This window comes from Rutidosis leptorrhynchoides, chromosome 1, assembly GCF_046630445.1.
Source record: "Rutidosis leptorrhynchoides isolate AG116_Rl617_1_P2 chromosome 1, CSIRO_AGI_Rlap_v1, whole genome shotgun sequence".
Lineage (NCBI taxonomy): Eukaryota > Viridiplantae > Streptophyta > Magnoliopsida > Asterales > Asteraceae > Rutidosis > Rutidosis leptorrhynchoides.
In genome coordinates, this window is record NC_092333.1 from 151113420 (window position 1) to 151135706 (window position 22287).

A 22287-nucleotide genomic window follows, 5' to 3' on the forward strand; every position below is an offset into this window, starting at 1 on the left:
CGTCTTCTTTTTCCCTTATATATATATATATATATAGATACTCTTACTATTAGTTTTTTTTATTTTTTATTTTTTTTTATTTTTTTTCTTCATAAACGGTTCTGTTAAGCGAGGCTTAGCAAGCGTCGATTTATTGGCGACTTAACTACCGTTTAGAGCCTAAATTGAACTCCAGGCACGATGTAAAATCTATGAAAATTTGATTCTACCATTTTCATGGCGTTTCTGTTTATTTTATTTTATTTATTTTTTATTTTCTTATTTATTATTACTTTATATATATATATATATATATATATATATATATATATATATATATATATATATATATATATATATATATATATATATATTTATCTATTTATTTCATGTTTTTTTTTTATTTTTTATTTTTTTTATTTATTCTTTATGGCCGGAGGTCCCCTTGAAAGCAATCTCTTTACCCGTCGAATAGAGAGAGGGAGGACTTTCTCCGCTCTTGTGAGTGTTTAACTCGGGGTGGAAAAATGATTTCTCTTTATTCTAGGATAGAGGAAGGATTGTCTACATCCCACCTCCCCCGTACCCCACTTATATGGGATTGGGTATTGTTGTTGTTGTTGTTGTTGTTGTACAGAATGAGATATTGAGGCATGGATTGTTGATGGTATTGGTGTTGTAACTGATGGTACTATTGGTGTCGGTGATGTTGTTGAAGCTGGTAAATTTTGCACCATGTTATCCAAATTGATTACTCGAGCGCGAAGCTCGTTGACTTCTTCGATTACTCCGGGATGATTGTCGATCGGAATGAGCGGATGAATAAGGTTTAGAATTTGAGTTATGAAATAGTCGTGGCAAGATATTCGGGAAATGAGGGTGAAAATGGTGTTACGAACAGGTTCGCCGGTAAGTGCTTCAGATTCTTCGCCAAAAGGTGAATTCGGTTAATGGAAGGGATCGCCTTCTGCGCGTCTCCATTGATTAAGTCAACTACGAATCCATCAGATGAATTGGGGATAGATGATTGGTTGATTCATTCTGGTGATGTTGCTTCCGGAGCTTAGATGACTATCCATTCGGAATAACTGTCGGGATAACTATCGAAATAGCTGTCGAAATCCGAGGGACTCGAACTAGTTGAGGGATTCATCTCGTATGATCAGATGAAGGATTTTCGATAAGAAATAGATTATAGGATGTAGATTAGTAACCTGCAATACATAATTTATATATGCATATATAATACCAAAATCCCATAAGTTACGGAGGAATCTACGGAAACTGTCAGACAAAGTCTACAGTAACAAATATGCTAAGATATGAATTAGCAGATACGCTAAGATACGAATTTTGTCTATACACTTATTCATGCAATCACTGCAGTAAGATGTGTCTAGACTAAGAATGATAAGCAGGTAATTTCTTAAGGATAATAAGTAGGTGATTTTAGACACGAATGATAAGCAAAACTTTTGACATGCAGACACGGTCGAAGTCCAGACTTACTAATGCATCCTAACGACTATCAGTTAGACACACTAATGCAAGACTTGGTTCGCTAAGACCACCGCTCTAATACCACCTGTAGTGACCCGTCCTAATCCATCTGGACGAAGTCACCAACAACTGGTTCCATTGCGATGATCGACTCCAAATTCTGTCTTTAAAATGAGCAAATGCACAGCGGAATGTTTCTTTTATACCTGAGAATAAACTTGCTTTCAAGTGCCAACCAAAAGGTTGGTGAGTTCATAAGTTTATCATAAAACAATAAAATTCATCATTTTGATAGACCACAAGATTTAAATGCTGCATGGTACAAATGGGCCCGAATCCTATACCCACCTGTAATGTACATGCTATATCTTTTAAATACAGTACATCTTTCTCGTGTACGAAAACATTTTCATAAATCATAGTAACTGTACACATATCTTGTGCACAAAATTAACATACACATAACCTGTGTATAAAATCATTCTCTCGATATATAACTTTCACATCAACTGGTGGCAATTATCATGTCCACATATTTCAATGGTGGCAATTATCATGTCCACATAATTCAATGGTGGCAATTATCATGTCCACATAATTCAATGGTGGCAATTATCATATCCACATAATTCAATAATAATCCGCAGAACTTCTGTCTGCATAATAATTCATTCGAGGAATGTTTTGTTTGTGTCTATCTCGTCAAATATTTATAAAAGCACTTCATGTATTCGCAGTTCAAAATATAATTCAAAAGCATTTAATAAAGCAGTTCTAAAAACAGCGCATGTATTCTCAGTCCCAAAAATGTAAAGAGTAAAAGGGAGCAAATGAACTCACCTAATGTATTTTGTAGTAAAAATACATATGACGACATTGAAAAAAATATAGGGTTGGCCTCGGATTCACAAACCTATATTATTAATGTATATTAACACATATATTTGTAATCAAACAAATTTATATATATATATATATATATATATATATATATATATATATATATATATTATATTTTAGTTTATATGTTATATGTATTTAATTTGTATATATTTAAAATGTTTAATATTTATACATGTAGATATCTTAATATGTATATTAGTATTTTATCAATAATTTGTTATTTGTAATATTTATAAAAATAATGTTAATATGTTTAGTATATAATTATATGTAATATAATTATAATATTTATTTGTTATATAAATAATAATAAAGATGATAATTAAAATAATAATGATAATAGTAATGATAATAATAATATAGTTGTAAAAATAATAATTTTTAATAATAAAAATACTAATAATGATAATAATTATGTTATTAATAATAATAATAATACTTATAATAATAATAATAATAATAATGATAGCAATTTTAATACTTAATACTTAATAAAAATAATAATAACAATAACAATAATATTGAAAACTACCTTTAGAGTTTTTCTAAAAAGAAATGTCCATGCCCAGGTTTGAACCCGCGACGTCCCGCTAACCCGATAACACTTACAGCCATTCAACCATTTCTGCTTAATATCCCATTTTAATTATAATTAAAACTTAATATTTATGTCTTTCTTCATCATGTATCATCTATTTGGCACACGTAATATTATCCTCATCATTGATGCATGTGTGTATCATCATCTAACCCGTTTTTCATTATGATCTTTTAACACCACCATCATCAAATTTCGTAGTCATGATCAAGCTTCCTTTAACATCATCCTTATCACAATTACCATCATCATTATACTAATCTTAACCATAACCTTAAATTATCATTATCTTATACATAATCATCATCCTCATTCTATCTAATCCTAATCTATCATATTATTATCATCATAAACTAATCAACATTATCATCATGATCTTATGATCATGATACTCGTATCCACCTATCATCATCATTATCAATATCGAATATCATCATTCGTCATCATAACCGTTTATCATCAAATCATGATTATTATCATAATAATCTCATCTTAACAACTAACATCATAATACTTGTATATCACCTAGTCATCATCATTTCATAACTAATATCATTTAACCATCTAATCCCATCAATATCTTAATCGTTTACAACAAAACAAAAAAAATATAATCCGGTCGAATACAATAGCAGTTAACGTGGATGTGGGTAAACACTCAGCTCTATGATCTGATCCCTCTTTAATTTGGCTCGACAGATAACGTAATTGATTCAAGGCCCAACTGAAAATAGATCATGGTGGTCCAATACGCCTTTTAACAAGCCCAACAATCTTTCGTGGCCCGTCACAATTATTAAAGGCCTGTAGCCCGAATAAGTTTAGGGATAAAACTCAGTGTTTGCATAAGAACAAATTGTTTGGCACGTGAAAAGGGATTGTCTCAGGTCCACCATTTTCGTTTGTCTAATAAGTGGGGAACACAAAACAAAACAAAATCTCCATGGTGATGGAGTCCAATCGAATTAAGTCAGAGAACAAATAAATAAAAACTACCGTATAGCTTATCTTCATGGGTGTTCTTGGATTTGGTTGTGGGTTGTGTTCGCAACAGAAAAATGAAATATAAACAGGTTATAGTGTTTATGATGAAGTGATGGTGGTTGTGGTTGATTAGAAACATGAATAGAAAGTAGATTAGTAATGGTAGTAACTTGAATGGGTTGTTGTGATTGTGTTGGGGTTTGAATAAATCAGAAAACAGGAAGCAGACTGCAGTAGCAGCGAATAGCTGTAACAGGAAATCGAAGAAGAAGGAAAATAAAAGCTGCAGATGTAAACACGAAGAGACAAAAAAATGCAGCAGTACACAATGGGCGGTTGTCAACACAGGATCGAAACACTAGCTGCACAATGGAACGAAGGTAATGTTTATGATGGTGAGGGCGGCGAATCAAGTGGGTGTGAAGGTGGCGGTGGAATTGATGATATTAATCGAATAGGAGAGAGAGGTGAGAGACGGGTTGTGGTTTACGTAGAAGAGAGGGAGAGAGAGAAAGTATATAGAGAGAGAGTAAAAGAGGTGGTGGTGTTAAATGGTGATAATTAGAGATAGTGAATTAGTAGTTTAAGGTGGTTAATCATGGTGGCTTTAGGTTGAAGATGGGTGGTGGATTGGTGGTTCATAAGATGATGATGATGATGATTTTCATACGATGATGATGATGATTGGAGAGGCAGAAAAACATGTGCAGTAGCAGCAGCATGAAGGGTAGCAAACACCAATTATGTGGCTTGGTTTTGGTCAAATTGAATCAAAGAGACAACACAGCAGTAGCGACCGATGATTGTTTGGTTTTGATGTGATGATCGAGGGTGGAGTATGGTTTGCACAAACCAAGAATAGAAGCCGAGCAACTATAACAATCAACCATGGTTTTGGGAGCTTCGGGTGTTGGAATCAATTAGAAAACAATAACAAGATAAGAGCATAATAGTAATAGGAAGTCAATGGTGTTTAGTGGTTTTAGTTCGAATAAAAAAATAAAGGAAGGTATACACGTTTGTTGCTATATGATGCATGAACGTGGTATATATAAATTAAATTAACTCTTCATTGGAAACAAAAGTCACTAGCACCCACTATCAATTGTTTTAATATCACCCGTGAAAGTTCTTTGTTTATTCCTACCGATATCATAATATATAATATAGATAAGAATATTAATATTAATATTAGTAAATTGTTTGTTAATCAACTAAAAAGAGAACGTGTGGAGAAAATTCATAGAAGGTTAATGTAACTTGCTTAATGTCAATTAGAACATCAAACGAGTATTACAATCGTTTAATATTTATTTTTAATATACCTTATTTATATATAGAGATATACTTTAAATAATAATTATTATAATATCCTATTTTTATTTTTATTAATTTTTAATAGCAACATATAATACTTCAAATTATATTTCGAAATATTATTTATATATACATACCCACATATCTATTTACAATTAATTATTCGTGAATCGTCGAGAACAGTCGAAGGGTTATTGAATATATGAAACAGTTCAAACTTTTTGAGACTCAACTTACAGACTTTGTTTATCGTGTCAAAGATATTAAATGGTATTGAGAGTTTGGTTTAAAATTAGTCAAATTTTTGCGGGTCACTACAGTTAGGCCCATAGATCTATCTTCAGAATTCGCGTCAATTTGGGGGTCTGTTCCCAAATTCTTAGGCTACCAAGCTAACAAGGGTGATATCCGGTATAATAATCCAACCATAGAATGTAGTTTCAAGTACTTGTGTCTATTTTGTAAAACAGTTATGAAAGCAGCGCATGTATTCTCAGTCCCAAAAATATATATAAAAAGGGAGTAATGAAACTCACAATACTGTATTTTGTAGCAATAATGCAAATGACGGCACTGAACAAGTGCAGGTTTGGCCTCGGATTCACGAACCTATATTAATTATATATATTTATATGTTGGTCAATATCTGTCTAACAATTTAGGTCAAGTCATAGTGTATCACAATCCTAATGCTCGAGATTATCATGCAGAGGTTAACAAAATCAATTTGACCTATAATGACTTCAAAATATATACATGTTTATTATATGACTTAAATATAGTTATTTTATATATTTAAATATGTTTATTAGATTTTATTTGAGTAAATAATACAAGTCCTTTATTAATAAACAAAAATTTATATTAAAATTTATATATGATAAAATATACTTTTATATATCTTAAGTAATAAAATTTATAAAGTTCACTTAATATCATAAAAATGTAGTGGTATGTTTTATTAATATAATTATATTACGTGTGGTAAAAACATCTTTGTATCACATATTTATTTGATAAAATAATATTGATAATAATAATAATAATAAGTAAAAATTGTATTATTTTATAATAATAATTATTATTATTATTCTACTAATAATAATAATACTAATAGTTATATTTACTAATAATGATATTAATTATAATAGAGTAATAATTCTAATCATGATAGTTTTAATAATAACGATACTTTTTAATATTATCGATAATAATAATAATAATAATCATTTTATTAATAATACTAAAATGATAATAATAATAATGATATTTTATAATAACAATGATATTTCTATTAAAAATGCTAATTTTAAATAAAATGATAGTTTTAATATAAATGATATTTTTAATAATAATAATAATGATAAAAATAATGAAATCGATATTTTTCTCTTAAATCAATGTCTTACAATATTTTAATTTCATCATGATGCTCATACACATTATTTCCTAATCGATTTGTTTAATAACTTTTAGTTCTCTTTTATATCGCATTCATAATAATGATAATAATATTAATCATAATAATTAGAAGATACTAATATTAGTTTTTATGATAATGATACTAATTATAATAATACTAATGATAATACTAATAATTATTATAATGATAATAATAATAATAATAAGAAGAATAATAATAATAATAATAATAATAATAATAATAATAATAATAATAATAATAATAATAATAATAATAATAACCTTAGTGATAATAACGATAGTATTAATAATAACAATAATAATAATAATTTTATTTATAATACTTATATTGATAACGAATTCGGTAATAATAATGACGATAACAATAACGACGATAGTAATAATAATAATACTAATAATTAGAATTAACAATAATTCAGTTGGTCATATCTTTTAATCCGTTCATCGAAATCATACGCTTTCTAAATGAAAAGTTATTAATTTTTCGCCACCTTTCCAATGACATGCATATCATATACCTTATCCCAGTAACATATGTATTTAATTCTTGGTTCATCATAAACTATCTAATGACAAAATTAAGCATACAAGCATGCATAATCATATATACTCGAGCACTAGTTAGGGATACACTATTACTATATAAAAGATAGGATATGAATGCTCACGTATCAATATTGTGATTCAATATTGCAGGAAAGTACGTAGACGCAACGGAAATGATAAACACTAGTTTGACCTCACGAGCATACCCCCGAACCATACCCATAACCTCCATAGCTATAACCCATAATTTCCTTAACTCTATCCCGTTCAAAAAATCCATTTTGAAATAACTCGCGCATGACTCCGTCGTAGTATTTTATGTAAATATTACTAATAATAATACTCCCAACTATAAGATTGATAATAATAATAATAATAATAATAATAATAATAATAATAATAATAATAATAATAATAATAATAATAATAATAATAATAATAATAATAATAATAATAATAATAATAATAATAATAATAATAATATAAATATATAAGTGAGAGCAGAGAGATCGAGTGAAATATGAACTGAAACGAGCCAGAAATTGATATTTAAAGGGATGTGGCTGCTACCAACCCCCATCATGCACTCGCATGAGTTTGTGAGAGGGATCTCATGCGGGTGCATGATTCCCCATTTACAGCTCATATGTGTTCCATAATCTTGCCGACGCTTCTTTTTTTTATATTATTATTTAATATATAATATATTTAATCTTTAGAATTAATTAAATATTATATTATATTCTCGTGCATAGTTGATTTGTAATTTTAACATCAATGAATTGTACATTGATGCTCGACTTACATACCGGTTCCGGTTTCTCGAACGCATTTTCGTACGCTTAGAAAACTTGTACTTTACGTTACGCGACGTGTACCTTTATCAATAATTAGACTTAATCAACGATAGACTATATTACCCAAAGTATAACCTTTACATTTGAGTGTTGTGGTCATTTGCTTCTATAAATCAATGTCCCAATGTTTATCAAAATATATTATTTTAAATCAAACGTTTTATGACTAAGTTAATATTATATTTTATCGCTTTGTAAAATATATTTTTATTTAAAAATAAATTTGTACATATTATATATAATTTAAATATTTATTTAATAATATTTAGTTTTTCAAAAGCTATTTATATTTCAAAGTATAATTTAAAATCGTTTACATAATGGGAAATATTGAATCATATAACGTTTACATTTTAAAACTTAAATAGATATAGTTCATTTATGTACTAGCGTTTATTTGACTTCTCAAACATTCTAATTAACACAACTTATATCAATCGAATCAATAAACAAATGTTATTATTGTTCACTTAAGTAATTCGAAACTATATACATATATACATCAACACGTTTTAAATACACGTTGCAAGTTATTTATATATAACTCTAATAATTCATATCCTAACTTATTGTATATATTCTAGTTATGTTATTTAAACAAAACATTTTAATATTCTATGGAATCGAAAAACGTTTCTGTACGTTTGAAAATGGATCAATCGAATATTATGAATTTCAGTTCTCCATTAACTTTTGTCCAACTTTTGTTGTTTGACACTTTGTTCTCATATGTAGATCACTTTACCAATTATTCCGAATACCGTTAAAAAGGAATGGTTTCCTAAATCAAAGTGGACCTCTCAACAGAGACTCGTAATCATAACACAATGTAACTGATAAATTAATCATTTAATTTTGTCAATAAATATGTTAATCATATATTGGAACTAATACGTTCATGAAAAGTATTATAAATCTAATACTTTGTTAACGTTTTTAAATTATAATATATATACATATATATAATCATATCCATTTATATAATGGTTCGTGAATCGTCGGAATTTGGTCGAGGTTAAATGAATTTATGAACACAGTTTAAAATTCTTGAGATTTAACTTAACAACTTTGCTTATCGTGTCGGAATAATATAAAGATAAAGTTTAAATTTGGTCGGAAATTTCCGGGTCATCACAGTACCTACCCGTTAAAGAAATTTCGTCCCGAAATTTGAGTGGGATCATCATGACTGAAAATAAGTATGTTTTTATGACGCATACGAGCTGAAAATTAGAGTTTTATCATCATCGAGTAATATAGATAAAACAATTTGATTTTGTGAAGAGTACGAGTGAAGCTATCACAAAAGAGCGGAAATGAGTAAATGCAGGTTTGACTTACCGGTGACATAGTCACGGTTGAGTTCTGGAATTCAAGGTATTTAAAAGAAAATCTTCGTAATAAGATTTGGTTCTTCGGTAATTAAGGGAATTAGGTTCTTCATTGGTTAAATACGCTGATCTGTCTCGATTGCTCAGTCTGATATTTCACTATAAATCCACCCCCTTCGTTTCCTTATTTCCATAACTCATACTTTCTATTCTTTCTCCCTCAATTCAAACATTCGTCAATATGCTCCATCCTGTTCTGATCCTTGATATACTCCTAACTTTCATATCTATTATTCTTCTTTTTTATCTGCCGCCAGAAGAATCTATTCACTTCTACTATAATCTGGGTTTTATAATGTTTTTTAGTTCTCCCATTTCTTTATATTGCTATACGCATCGATATACATGCTTTGTAATTTCTGGGTTGTTGTTGAGGTTTATATCCTTCCTTATTTTTCGGAGTCCCTGTTTCTATTTTTCTATAATCATTGACATCTACGGTTAATGCTCTCTTCTATTTGCTGTGATTTATGCTCCCAATTATATTTCGAAACTTCATTCTTTCATTTTCTCTTCTTGCCATTAAGCACCGCATGTAATGGTCCAGAATTCGTAGATATGAATTTCGAAATAAACATGGTTAATGTTCTAAGAAAGAAATTGTAATTGCACGATCTTGATTTGTCAAATTACCAAAATACCTCGAAAAAGACCGAATCATCAAGAAAATATTTTCTTGATATGTTTAGAGTTTAAGTAGAATACAAGAGTCATGTAACATGGCACATGATGACGTTATGATCTGTGAATCATCACGTTCCATTTAGAAACTCAGCATGACTTACTGTAATATAATCACGTTGATCAAATGTCATTATATTATACTAAATCATGCTTTAGTTCCCAACACTACTTTAAAAACATTCATATTGTAAACTCGAAGGTTTCAGAATTTAGAAACTAAAATAGTTTCTTTTATGATGTAACACAGATAGCGCGAAGAGGTAAATGATTTCGGATAACAATAGTTATGAAGATATCTTCAGAAATATCGAAGATATTTATAATGAAAGATATGATGATATCTTAGAATTTCTAACATCGATGGATGATGATGAAGATTTGTCCGTAAAGGTTTAGAGTCAGGAGTAAGGTATTCGCTAAAGACTTCAGTAGACACTGAATCATTTGGATTCTTTGAAGGCAGATTTAGTCGTTGTGATTTGTCCATACCCTCCTTCATGGTTTGCTCAATCCGTTTTCCAGTTCCAAACCTTCTCTTTTTCTAAGCTTTGCCAACACACTATTTGTGATGCCCCGTACAAAACCATCGTGTACGAATCATCAACAACAGGATCATTACAAGGTCAAATACTATATGCGGTTTCAAAAGAAGTTTGCATTCATGATAAAAGGTGACGTCATAACCAACGTCAAATGTTTTACAACCAAAAGTATGCTTCTATGAACGGAAGCAAGTAATAATAGTACGTGACCCTTAGTTCGTTACAAATCATTGTTCAAAAGTAATAAAGTTTGAATGCAAGATAAACTGTTTCATGCGGTGACAACTCTAACAAGCGCAGCGGGTGTCTACAAGGCATGACTAGTATAACAGCGGAAGCAAGCAACCTTAAGCACCTGAGAAAAACATGCTTAAAAACGTCAACACGAATGTTGGTGAGCTATAGTTTAAGTATAACAGTAATGTAAGGTAGGCCACGAGATTTCAGTTCTTCAACAGCGTTTCAAAACAGTATGAAAAGTATATGTATAACCGTGGGCACTTGGTAACTAACTTAACGTTTATCACCCCCTAAAAGTACACTTGGCGAGTGCGTATGTTTACGAAGTATTAAACACCCGTTAAATGCTAGCGCTACTAGCCCGAGTGGGGATGTCAAACCCTATGGATCCATATCTAAGATTCGCGTTCACCGGTTCAAAGACCAATGACTAAACGTTACCGAGCTAAGGGGAAAGTTTATATCGTTGTATAACCCACACATATATAAAGTTTAAGTACTCGTGCCTAGTATGTAAAATGTAAAATGCGCATGTATTCTCAGTAACCAAAATAGTTAAAGTAAAAAGGGATGCTATAACTCACAGTGGTAAAGTAGTAGTAAAGTCGATACGCGGGAAAATAGTAAGCAAGTACGTAGGTCCGGAAAGTCCTCAACCTAAGTCAAAAGTTACTAAGTCAGTAAATCGTCCCAAAGGTTTAAAAGTATTTAAATTAGGTCTTAAGTATCATCATCATTCATCATCAAACAAAAAGTGTAAAGTAGGTTTCATTCTAGAAAAGAGTTTAAATCAAAGGCTGACTTCGATCAGTCACCAATGCCTCTATACAAACTGAAATAAGGTGAGACCAGTGGACATGGCTCCATATATAAGTCCTTTAGTTGCTATAAAAATTCCAGAAGCAAACTCGTCTTCGTTTGACCGTGGAGACGGTCTAAGTTCGAGTAGGTCAGAATTTTTCAGCACAACGTTAAAAGGACATAGTGACGTTCGGAGGGCCATAGATCCTAAATCGTAACTCGGATTAAGACGAGTCTTAAACGAAAAATTATCTACTAGAACATAGCTAACTGAAAATCAACTTTACAGTAGCCCAGGTATTCTGATCATACCCGGAAAACAGTAGGTTTAGTGTTCCGGTGGGTTCTTGGTGCTCGATGCTCATCACGGTTCTCATCCTTGATGCATATAGCTTCAAGTGTACAACTCGTTGATGTGTTTGTATCATATTTACCAAGTTTTGACCTCATAACGTAAGTGTAAGTCTAAGATAAGCAGTACAACTCAATTAAGTGTTGCAAGTAGTTTGATGAACCAAAGTTACATCAAGATCTTAGATCCGACACATATATGAACTCTAAAAGTAATATTAAGCTACAAACTTGAAAGTAAACTAACTAATCAAGATCTTAAGTTGTAGAACATAGTTCTTAGTTAGATCTTGAAGATCCAAGACCCAAAAGTCTAGATCTAAAGTTACTAAGTTAAATCCTAAGTCATAACACTTGAATCTTTACTTTAATGAAACCATAAGTTATGAAACTTAGATTCTCATCTTGTAAAGTGTATGTAAGCTCATAAGCCCTTGTTTGCAAAAAAATTAGAAGACCATAAGCTATAGAAACTTAGATCCAACACAAGTATATGAAGTTATGTAACACCCGTTTTCAGTTACGAGTTATTTCGAACGACATTCGAAATACGAGGCATGTAAGTGTATATTTGGATCCCAAATAAAGTTGTAGTTGATGTTCTAAAACCTTACCATTGGATAGTAAATCTCATTACGTTTCCAACGATATTTGGTTCATCAAAAATGGAGCTACGGTTTGAAAGTTACGACCAAAACAAGTTCAGTTTCAGGCTCAGTTCATTGGGACTCCGTCCAGACTTTGGGACGCCGTCCAAGAATGAAGAGTGGGACGCCGTCCGGACATTTTGGATGCCGTCCAAAGTGCCTGACAGGCCAGCAGCTGTATTTTAAAGGTTTTAAAATAGGGTATTTGAGTGTTTTCACTTGGGGGTCGATTTTGAGCCATTAAAACTGATCCACTCTCATTCTTATCCCCATTTCACCTCCTCAAACACTCTCATCAAACCCTAGTGAGAGAGAGAGGTTCTAGCGAGAGAGAGTTGGGGATTTGGAGAAGAAGAAGTGTGATTCGGGTCGGGTCTCAAGAGTTAAAGTTGTTCACCTCGTTCACGGCTACGTGGTGGTAGTGTTGGTAAAAGGTTTGCTCGGTTACTTTTGGAGGCGATTTACGTTTATGACTTGTGCGGGCAATTCGAGGTGAATGGAATAATTATATGTGTAGGCATATAATGTATCTATTTGTTGTAGCGTGAAATGTGTAGTGTCGAGGTGTTAAGACACCATGTTTCACATGAAGAGTGTAGCATCGAGGTGTTAAGATGCCACTCGGGTGTAGCATCGAGGTGTTAAGATGTCACCTAGGAGTGTAGTGTCGAGGTGTTAAGACACCACTCCGTAAAATAATGAGTGTTGCATCGAGGTGTTAAGATGCCACTCGGGGTGATGTGCCGAGGTGTTAAGGTGCCACCCTAGGGGTTAGTGGTGCGAGGTGTTAAGTGCCCTAACGGATGTTGTGAACACCGATGGCGTTTTCGCGAGCGCCGTTCCCTTGTACTATTGGTTAACCATGGTTATTTGTGTTGTAGCGTAAGCATATTATATTTGTTCATATTATATATGCTTTTGTTATGCTAGCTTGATTATTGGAGGTTATAGCTTGTAATTGTGATGATAAGCTAATTGTGTTGCTAGCATGTATGCGGTATGTGAGTAAGTGTTTGCAAGTAGGTATATTATATATGTATGTGTATAATTATTGCATTCACTAAGCCTCGGCTTACCCCTCTCGTTGTTTACCTTTTTACAGGTATTGTGTTATTGATGCTAGCTAGTTGTTAGACTAGACGTGCAGGAGCGGTTGGGCTTGATAGGGTAGCTTTCGGATAATTGGACGCGGATGGGGTTTTGGTAGTCCCCGGGATTATACTCTTGGTATCAGGTTGGGTTGTAGAGTTCTAATCCGTCTAAAGAGATAAATGGGCCGAAACTGCTACTTTATTTGTAAAACGGGTCATTGTGAGCCCGGGGTTGTAAAACTTGTTTTTATGGTGGCAATATCTTAGTTTTACTTAATATGACATATTGTGAAATTGGTTACGTTTAAAAGTGTCGGGAAGCGGGTTTTCCACTCGCGTGTAAATAAAAAACTGATCAGTCTACTTTAGTTCATTTGGATGCCGTCTAGAATCATGGGACGCCGTCCTGGTCTTTATCTCTGGACGCCGTCCAGATACGCTGTCTGACAATTTTTTTTTTGTGTCGTGTTTTTGGTAAACCAATGTTGGGTTGTTACAAGTGGTATCAGAGCAAAGTCTAAGGGAATTAGGTGACCTTGGAATAGGTGCCTAGTCTTAGACTTATTGGCGGTTATATATTATTTGCGGGACTTGTAGGATTACGGGTCGGATTGAGATTTGTTAGTGCCTTAGAGTAGGTGACTAACTAGGACTTGTTTTTGTCCAAAGTGTGATGATGTGGGGCCTTATTTTGTGAGTAAATTAGTGCCTTAGATTGCTAGTGCCTAATGTAAGTAGTCGAACTTGGACGTTGTTTTAGTGATAGTCACCTAGGTTGTAGGTTGACTTGTTGTTGCGGTGTACTTGTGTACATTTATTATTATATTGTATATAGGTGTATATATATACAGGTATCTATTTCGTGCGGTGTCCTAGGGGCGAATCTATTAGAGAGATTCGAATACTTGGTGGTTTGAGTGATCAAGTTCGCGGTAAGGACTTTGGTCATTCGGGTACTAGGAAATATCGCGTGTTATTTTTTGTGAATGTTGCGTCAGTCCGGATAAAGTACTTTGCGTGACCATGTGAAAATGGTAAGGTACGCATTTGTAATAGTGACCGATCACCATTATTACGAAAGTGTATCTTGACATCAAGCATGACATGACGAGTACCGAACGGAGGAAACGTGGTATGGTTGGGGTAGATTTCGGATAAATGAGGAATCTTTATTGGTTCCTAAGTGATAGTTGTCTTGGGTGATGTGCTTGTAGTCGCATCGGGTTCGTTATGAGTCGTGAAGTGTTACGATGGAATCGGTTAGTTAAGTGAGCGAGCTAACTCACGAGTTTGGTGCGTGCTTAGCCACCCTAAGTAGTGGGTGCATTATTGAGATTGTAATTGGTTTTAGTTACCCATCGTAACTAGGATGACCGATTTACGCTTGCGTGTGTGCGATGAGGACTTGAATTCCGTAATGGAATGCGACAAGTCTAATGATTGTAGTTTTGAGTTACACTCAGTAGAGTGTGTGGGTAGAGAATCGTGTTAGGATTCTAATTGTGAGTCGCCTTGGAATTGGCGAATCGAGGAGTCTTCGGGTCATTAAACTCATGGGAGTGGGACCCATATGACGATGTTTACGATAGTGTGTTGGTGTGTTGTGGATTATAGGGTAACATTCCTAATGGAATACCCCTGTCGTTGTGACTGTGCCGATAGGTGGAAGGGTGTAAGAGTTGGTGTTCTCAAGCATCTCCTTAGTGTTAGATGAAGGGTTTCGTTAGGCTATATCGTTTTGGCCTTGTGAAAATTGCGGGTAGCGTGTGATCGCTAGGAACCTTCGATAAGATGATAAACCGTAAGGTTTGTCGGGTATGAATGACTTCAGATCATTATTATAGAGAGACGGGTGACATCGGGTGTATGGAACCTAAAGATCGAGTTCTAAAATTTAGTAGGTTGTGGCGGGAGTCTGTATGACACTGCGTCAGGTGCCTTCGTATACCTGCTAGTGTGATGTTCAACTTCGATGATGGCGTGATCACTTTGTGCTTAGGGTGCCGGTGAGATATCCTTGGAAGCATCAGAGATTATAATAGTGATCGACGGGTGATGGTAATTCGACGGTTGCGAAAGTCGAAGTTTAAGAGCATTGTGACGAATACTTCTTATGAAGTGACGGGTGAGCGAATCTTGTTGCTCTTAAGTGATAGACGGGTAAAGATGACCGGTGAGCTGGTGACGGACTTAATGGTCGGTTAGTCCGAAGGGTTTTGATGAAGTGTTGATATTGTGGTGGACGCAATTATGGTGTCAGAATTGGTCACTCTTCTCTATGAGAGTGAGCAATTGTTGATAACGATTCGTCAAGTGGAAGGTCGGGTGATCTCGACTGAGAATCACGACTAAGTAAGCGGCGTGACATATGCCTAGGCTTAGAGGCATATGTAAGACTTTGGTGGAGTTTGCTTTTCGAACAATTAAGGTAGTTAGTTATGAATTGTGGTATGAAGGTGCGATTTCATTGCGTGTATGACGTCTCAAGTGATTGTGCATGTCGGCTCTGAGAGCCTAAAGCGAATTTGCGGTGAATTGATGTTTATGACCAACGGTGAGAATGGTCAGGTGTGACATGGAATTACAAATTCTGCGGGATGTTATCATCTTGGCGGTGAGAATAGGGAGATAAATCCTAAGTGGGGGAGTTTTTACTGCCGCCCGAGGAAAACTCCAGTAGTGTTATGTATAGTGAAATGTTGGAGCGTACCGTGCTAAGCCTCAATGGGTATTCAGAGCTCCTAACGAGGAAGAGTGACGGGTTGCTAATGTCGACTCGAGATCGTGCTTTACGATTGTGAGTTACAACTCGAGAATGTTATGCGTGAAGATTGTGATGATGGGATCGAAGGAAGTGTAAGACTTCCTATGTAAGGTGGTCGTGTAGTACCAATGTGCGGTATGAGACCAAATGTGAAGTTTGAGATTCTGGAGTGAGAGAATGAAGTTGTCATTACGGGTGCTCCTGTAGTGAAAAATCTGGGTTGTCGTGAAACCCGGACAGTATAATTGAATGAGAACAAGTTCGATATCATGACGAATATAGTATTTTCCCTGTCGGGAAACGCAATCGTGGAGATTGTCAGTGGATTATTCCACTTTATGGACGAATGTGAGGCGGAGAGTGTCGATTCTGATTGTCTAACATCGAGACACGCGGATGTTGTTTGTTTGCGAGAGTGTGTTCCCTAGTAATGCGAATGTTAGTTGCATTGAAATGTCGAGACCATCTTTAACGGACGGTCTAGGTAGGAAGGTCCACCCGGCGTGGTGAATATTTTTGTAGATCGTGTGGCGAATTGCGGAATTTTGTGATGATAATTCGCCTTGACGGGATTCTAGTATATGATTAGTCTCCATGCTAGTACTAGGAAGCCATCTGGTGTGGTTGTGTCGTAGGGTTTAGAGGAGGAACCCTCGTCGAGTGTTGATGTTTTGCTCAGCACATGGTGTATTAGTGTTGTCCTGGATTAATCCAGTGACGGATTGGTCGTGTGCGGATTGACTGACTGAGTGATATGGTTACGGACGTAGCTTGTGGCGAGTTGTAGCCGAGAGAACTTGAAGGTATATGTATTGATTTTCGTATTTTCCTATATGGAAACTCTGGACGTTGAGTGTATGAGTTATCGTTTGTTGCGGTAGTGCACGCTAGTAATTATTAGCGTGTGGTTAGATCTTCAGATTTGTAGAAGATGTTATGGATGTCGGGCTTGGTTGTGTTTCGTAAGATCGTGAGGCGTGACGACGATGTTTGTCGGCAAATTGTTCTACTCTTAGGACGATTGTGAAGTGTATGGTATGAGTTTGGATATTCGGCGTAGGAGCAACGGTTACGGTTGTTTCGACTCGTGGGTTGATTACCCAATATTGTTGTATTATGATGCATTAGTGCACGAAGCGAGAGTGCGGATGCAAGTACTACTTGTGTGACTCCGCATTGGAAGCGGAGATGTTCGAGGAAGAACTGCTTAACTTCTATTATAGGTGCGGATCACGAAGACGTGATCCAATTTAAGTGGGGGAGAGTTGTAACACCCGTTTTCAGTTACGAGTTATTTCGAACGACATTCGAAATACGAGGCATGTAAGTGTATATTTGGATCCTAAATAAAGTTGGAGTTGATGTTCTAAAACCTTACCACTGGATAGTAAATCTCATTACGTTTCCAACGATATTTGGTTCATCAAAAACGGAGCTACGGTTTGAAAGTTACGACCAAAACAAGTTCAGTTTCAGGCTCAGTTCATTGGGACTCCGTCCAGACTTTGGGACGCCGTCCAAGAATGAAGAGTGGGACGCCGTCCGGCCATTTTGGACGCCGTCCAAAGTGCCTGATAGGCCAGCAGCTGTATTTTAAAGGTTTTAAAAGAGGGTATTTGAGTCTTTTCACTTGGGGGTCGGTTTTGAGCCATTAAAACTGATCCACTCTCATTCTTATCCCCATTTCACCTCCTCAAACACTCCCATCAAACCCTAGTGAGAGAGAGAGAGGTACTAGCGAGAGAGAGTTGGGGATTTAGAGAAGAAGAAGTGTGATTCGGGTCGGGTCTCAAGAGTTAAAGTTGTTCACCTCGTTCACGGCTACGTGGTGGTAGTGTTGGTAAAAGGTTTGCTCGGTTGCTTTTGGAGGCGATTTACGTTTATGACTTGTGCGGGCAATTCGAGGTGAGTGGAATAATTATATGCGTAGGTATATAATCTATCTATTTGTTGTAGCGTGAAATGTGTAGTGTCGAGGTGTTAAGACACCATGTTTCACGTGAAGAGTGTAGCATCGAGGTGTTAAGATGCCACTCGGGTGTAGCATCGAGGTGTTAAGATGCCACCTAGGAGTGTAGTGTCGAGGTGTAAGACACCACTCCGTAAAATAATGAGTGTTGCATCGAGGTGTTAAGATGCCACTCGGGGTGATGTGCCGAGGTGTTAAGGTGCCACCCTAGGGGTTAGTGGTGCGAGGTGTTAAGTGCCCTAACGGATGTTGTGAACACCGATGGCGTTTTCGCGAGCGCCGTTCCCTTGTACTATTGGTTAACCATGGTTATTTGTGTTGTAGCATAAGCATATTATATTTGTTCATATTATATATGCTTTTGTTATGCTAGCTTGATTATTGGAGGTTATAGCTTGTAATTGTGATGATAAGCTAATTGTGTTGCTAGCATGTATGCGGTATGTGAATAAGTGTTTGCAAGTAGGTATATTATATATGTATGTGTATAATTATTGCATTCACTAAGCCTCGACTTACCCCTCTCGTTGTTTACCTTTTTACAGGTATTGTGTTATTGATGCTAGCTAGTTATTAGACTAGACGTGCAGGAGCGGTTGGGCTTGATAGGGTAGCTTTCGGATAATTGGACGAGGATGGGGTTTTGGTAGTCCCCGGGATTATGCTCTTGGTATCGGGTTGGGTTGTAGAGTTCTAATCCGTCTAAAGAGATAAATGGGTCGAAACTGCTACTTTATTTGTAAAACGTGTCATTGTGAGCCCGGGGTTGTAAAACTTGTTTTTATGGTGGCAATATCTTAGTTTTACTTAATATGACATATTGTGAAATTGGTTACGTTTAAAAGTGTCGGGAAGCGGGTTTTCCACTCGCGTGTAAATAAAAAACTGATCAGTCTACTTTAGTTCATTTGGACGCCGTCTAGAATCATGGGACGCCGTCCTGGTCTTTATCTCTGGACGCCATCCAGATTATGGGACGCCGTCCAGATACGCTGTCTGACAAATTTTTTTTTTTTTGTGTCGTGTTTTTGGTAAACCAATGTTGGGTTGTTACAAGTTATAACTAGAAAGTTATACTTCCATGTTCTTGAACTTATAAAGTTAACTTTTAGTTTCAAGAAATATGAGATCAAGATTAACTAGTAATACTTGACCAAATTAACAACATCACAACTTTAAAGTACATAAAATGAAGAAATAAAATAAATCTACAAGTAACAAGTTCATGGTTGTTCATACTTTAAAGATTCAAGCCAAAGCTTTGATCTTTAAGAAAGTAAACCTTAAGTTTACAAACATGAATACAATTATGATATAACTCATGAACTTTAAATCTTTTAAGACACTAAGTGTAGAACCATAACTAGAAAGTTTAGGTTCTTGTATGTTCTTGTATGAACAAGATGATATGAAGAACAAACTAGAGAGTTTGATTCTTAATAACTAGTAAGTAACAACAACAACAAAGAACAAGTAACAAAACAAGTGAATGACGATGATGTTCATGTGTTTATGGATCGGTTTTAAGACAAGAAAAGAGGAAGAAAAGTCTTGAAAGAAACTCACAATTTGAGAGAGAACTTTGAGAGAAAATGTGAAGTATTTTGTGTATGTGAGAAATGTGAAGGATACAAGTGAGTAAGTAATACAAAAAATGAAACAAACCCTCCCTTGTACCCATGCTTGGCCGACGGTTCTTAACAAAAGGGGGAAGGGAAAAGTCCACAAGTTACATGCATGTATTTAGTTCAAAATGGTATAAAGTTAAGTTGTTATGGGAAAGTGTTGTAAGTTTACATGTAACTAGCCTCCTTACTTCACTAACCATTCTAGTTTCATCTAAATGTGATACTTGCATAATAAGATGGGCTAACTTAGTCCATTAAGTGTGTAGGGTGGGCTTCTAAGTCCATGTACATTTATAAAACCCAAGTATGTAAGTAATTAACAATTAAATAAACAAAGCCCAAGTAATTAACTACTAACCTTGGTTAATTAAAAATGATTAATAAAAATTAATCATGAATGTAAATAATATTTGAAAATATTATTCGTGTAATGTACGTGAGTCACAAAAATGATTCGGGACATGCAAAGTCATGTACAGTAACAAGTAAATGTAATAAAATACATTCATTAACACGCAAGCATTAATAATAAACATTATTAATTAAACGGTGGAAAATCCAGGGTCGTTACATTACCCACCCGTTAAAGAAAATTTCGTCCTGAAATTTTAAGCTGAGGTAGATGGAGGAGTCGGGAAAATGTGAGGATACTTCGGCATCATTTGATCCTCTCGTTCCCAAATAAACTCAGGTCCTCGTTTGGCATTCCATCGAACTCGAACGATCAAAATCTTGTTGTGTTTCAAATTTTTGACGTTACGGTCCATAATTTCAACAGGTTCTTCCACGAAGTGGAGTTTGTCATCAATTGTAAGTTCCTCCAATGGTATGACATGTTCCGATTCAGCAAGACACTTCTTCAAATTCGATACGTGGAAGGTAGGATGAAATGAGCTCAATTGAGTGGGAAGATCTAAACGGTAAGCAACGGGTCCAACACGTTCCAAGATTTCAAAAGGACCAATGTATCGCGGGTTTAACTTTCCACGTTTTCCAAAACGGATCACACCCTTCCAAGGTGCAACCTTCAACATTACACGATCACCCACGTTGAATTCAAAGTCTTTATGTTTTAGGTCGGCATAACTCTTTTGACGATCACGGGCCGTCTTGAGTCTCGCTTGAATATGAATAACCTTCTCAGTGGTTTCATGGACTATCTCGGGTCCGGTGATTTGCGTTTCGCCTACTTCGGCCCAACAAATAGGAGATCGGCACTTGCGGCCATACAACGCTTCAAAAGGTGCTGCATTAATGCTCGAGTGATAACTGTTGTTGTAAGAAAATTCGGCGAGTGGCAAATGCCTTTCCCAGGACTTTCCGAAATCAATGACACATGCACGCAACATGTCCTCCAAAGTATGAATAGTTCGTTCACTCTGTCCGTCGGTCTGCGGGTGATACGCAGTACTCATGTCGAGGCGGGTTCCCATGGCTTCTTGTAAAGAACTCCAAAATATGGAAGCAAAAACGGGATCGTGATCTAAGATGATCGATAAAGGTACACCATGGTGAGATACAACCTCTTTGATGTATAGTTGAGCGAGTCTCTCCTTCGTATCCATTTCCTTCATAGCTAGGAAGTGTGCAGATTTGGTAAGACGGTCAACGATAACCCAGATGGTATCGTATCTGCCCACCGTCTTTGGTAGCTTAGTAATGAAATCCATTGTTATCCTTTCCCACTTCCATTGTGGGATTTTTGGTTGTTGAAGTAATCCAGAGGGCCTCTGATGCTCGGCCTTTACTTTCGAGCAAGTCAAACACTTCCCAACATGAGTTGCAACGTCCTTCTTAAGATTGGACCACCAATACTGTTCCTTGAGGTCGTGGTACATTTTACCGGCTCCTGGGTGAATCGAATATCTCGACTTATGGGCTTCATCTAGTATAAGGTTCCGTAGATCTCCATAACGGGGTACCCAAATTCTTCCAGCATAGCATCGGAGTCCAGTCACCTTAACTTCGAATTGAGAGATAAGTATGTTCAAATGTTCATGAGATATATTCTCCTCCTTGAGAGCCTCATCATGGACTACTCAGATCTGGCTG